Here is a 3578-nt window from a genome sequence, read left to right on the forward strand (position 1 = left end):
CGCTGTGTCCGTGCGGGCGCGGCCGGGGGCGCGGGGCGGCTCCGGGGACCTGCCCACCCGCCCCGGGTGCTGCTCCTGGGCACCCGAGGCGTGCTCTGCTGCTGCCGCTACCCAGCCGGTGTAGCCGAGGTGGCATCTTCGAACCTCATTTATTTCCTCCCCCTCAGGGTCTTGGATGAATTACTGGAATGTTCCAGGCTCTCTCTGTATATATTAATTTGTATAGCGTTCTGTTGTCATGATTGCGAAGTGCTGCCGGGTTCCAAAGGTGTGTCAGTAATTGATTTTTGTGTCTTTAATCAGTGCAATGGACTTTCCTCTCTGTCCTTTATCATACACTGCTTCAGAGTTGGTTTACGGGTGGAGTGGCGTACTTGTATCTTGGGTGATGGTGGTGCTAAAGGATGTAGTAACTGTTCATCCCCTGCGTGATGAAATGAGATTATGAACACTTCGACTCAGTAACAGGCTTTTAGTATGTGTTTACTTTACATGCTACAATTACTGTTCTCCCATTAGGTAGTCATACATTTCTTGTATTAATGCGCAGTGGTGGACTTTTAAGATGGGTAGGTGCCCATTAATCGATTATGGTTTGCTTAAAATGCTATGACCCAGCCTAAGGGCCTGTGTTTGTGTGATACTTAAAATGTGTGTTGATGAACTCTGCCAGCTTATTCTATCAGCCAGTGTTTACACAGTATGGAAATAATGATTTCCTGATATTGTTCCATCTGACACTTATGTGTACACACACAGACTTTCAGAAAATTAATGGAGAGGGCAGTAGAAAATGCCAAGAATATATGTATAAGTATGCGTGAATATATACTTTCTGAATGATAATTACTTTATCAGGAATATATTTTTAAATGTAAGCCATGATAAAAAATATGTAAGTTGCCATGCCTTTTAGACTGCCGTCTCTTTCATCTTTTACCTGGAAAATGTCCATAAATATACACAAAATATTTTAAGGACCTAAACAGTCAAGTAATGTTGAGTCTTTGAAGAGTTATATTGAAGTAGATGCTTGTAGCCAAAATGCTGTCTGATGGCTTTCTGTTTTTTGTTGGGTTTTTTTTTTTTAGGTAGTGGATCAAAATCTTGGGCTTGGAGGGAAATTCTGTGTCTTTTGTTGTTTTTATTTTTCCTTGTTCCATATTATGTTATGGAAAATAAACACTTCTGGAATACCTGATTTGTCCAAGTTGTTTATGAGGCAGTCTCTGGGTTTCATTCCTTGGCTTTGCCCAATGCCCTGTTCTTACTGCTGCAGTAGCTACACTCACATTTGGATGTGTCACATCTGCTGCTGAAATGATAAGTGATTTCCTTTGGAGATGAAGTGAGTTAGAATTGATTGGAACAGTCCTTGTCTTATTAGGAATATGGCTTTGTTGCTTTGTGTATCCATGATTTTGGAAGAGAAGGTTGAAATTGGTTGGAGGCTGGCTCTAGTAGATATTTGGCTACCTTATGGTCCTGACTTCAGGGAACAGCTGGCAAATCTCTTTAAGTGTTAATGAGTAAGCCCCTCCATTCAAACGGAAGTGAATTCCCTTAAGAGTGATTTGGATGGGAGGATAACGTGTCTTCGTGTCTTCGGAAAGGTAATTAAAGAAATTGTGGTGATCCTGTGGCTAGTTACTGCAGCCAGAATGAGTCTGCAGTCACCCATTTGGGTGAGTGTTTCAAAGGTGAGAACATAGTGTGAGCCTCTGCAGTGAGATCTGACACAAGAAATTGCTGTTCTAGGCAGCTGGAGTTGCTCACAAACAATAATTGTGGAAATGAAGGACAAAGGGACTTAATTTCCCTTTGCTATCCAGTAGGCGTGAAAGGAAAGTTGGAACATGACCAATGCTGAGAAAAAATGGTAAAGCTCTCTGTCCAGCACCTGGCTTGTGCCCTCTGTGTCTCAGCGGGTGCCCAGTTCAGCAGCAGGCAGTCATGGTCCTTGGCTCATCTGGCAGAAGAAATTCAGTGTCATCACCCAAAAAGCAGCTGACTGATAAATCTCTTCCTCATCATGATAAGCCAAAATAGTCAAAGGGTTTATAGGTGTAGCTTTTGTGTTAGTGAGGTATCCACCTGCTGGTGGAGTTATTGATGTGCCTGCCACAAAGTTGATGGCTTCTCGCTCCCTCTTGGGAGTGATCTGCACCCTCACGGCAGAAGATGTCGAAGTCATGTTGCTGCCACTTCTGCTGTGAGTTTGTCCTGGAGGTTAAGATTGCTTTCCCAAAAAAAGGAAATGTAGTGCTGTATTGGATGAGTGAAGTCAGCAGTTAGAGCGCTCACTCAAGTGACCTCCTTTGACTAGGAAAGAAAGCATAGTAGGAGAAACAAGTCTTCAGTTCTTCTTTCCTTCACCTCCATTTTTTCCTTTTAAAAATCTTACTCCGTTGTCATTTTTCCCTAGCCAGATTTATGAGTTAGTGACAAAATTCACAACAGGCTAGAGGAATTATGTTTCCCTCCCCAAACAAAATGTTTCAGATTGATATATTCAACACATACAGAGGAGTATTTTCTTTTTCTTCCTGCTTTTCTTTGCAAACCCTTCTATTGTAGGTGGAAAGCTGTATGTCTTTGTTCCTGGTCAAAATGTCAGGTGGGCGTGAGTGGTTGTGCTGGTGCTGGAAGTTGTATGTTGGGAACTGTTTGTTCAGTTTTGGGGTGGGCAGCACTCTGCAGCCGTGCATGGGACTGTGGCTGTGTATCTGCAGTGTCTGTGCAGAAGGTCAGACTAAGTGCCCACAACCAGGTGCAGTGCTTTGCTCTTAGAATGCTTTGCTCTTGCATCTGTGCTGCTCCCAGTCTCTAACCAAGATGGGAGAAAGGGTACCAGTATTGCAGCTCAGTACCATATAATGTCCTCCTGACCTTCCTGAACTTACCTGGGAATAATGACTTGTCATGGAACCACGAAGGTTCAAACCTTTGAGAAGACTTCTGGATTAGACTTGAATTTGTCCATGTGTAGAGTACTCATCATAGTCTCAGTAAGCCTTTCTTATTGCTGTTTATCATAAGAGGTGAACTGTGCTTTCAGTTGCATGCCTCAGATTCCTGGTGCTGTGTGGCCCAATGCCCCTGTCAGAGCTTGGTGGAGCTGTTCCTGCTCAGTCATTCTATGCCCTGCAGTAGTCCTGAGCAGTAATTAAGCCTTCTCTTTGGTATGCTATGTGTGGAGCCCACCAAGGTGCCATTTCTTCCATGTTGCTGCTTTTCTTATGGCTACTCTGTATGTTTTCAGGGGGCTTTTTCACCATCCTTCTTGAAATGTGGGTTGTATGAGTACCCATGTTTAAGTGATGGTCATATGAAACTGATTTACAGGAGCAGAAAGCATGCAAGCTTAGCAGGAAAATTATACTTGTTTACACAGGCAGGATATGTGTTTATCTTTTGGTTACAGTGTCAAAATAGTACTGTTTATGTTTCATTTTGTGTTTGCTTCAGGATTTAAAAGCTTTTTGTTAGAATTATTTCTGGAAAGGAAATTTTCTTATTCTCATCTATTAATGACTGATTTGGGGATCTTCTCATAGTTTCTGAAGATAACTGAGGGT

Source organism: Geospiza fortis, unplaced genomic scaffold, assembly GCF_000277835.1.
Source record: "Geospiza fortis unplaced genomic scaffold, GeoFor_1.0 scaffold98, whole genome shotgun sequence".
In the NCBI taxonomy this organism is placed as follows: domain Eukaryota; kingdom Metazoa; phylum Chordata; class Aves; order Passeriformes; family Thraupidae; genus Geospiza; species Geospiza fortis.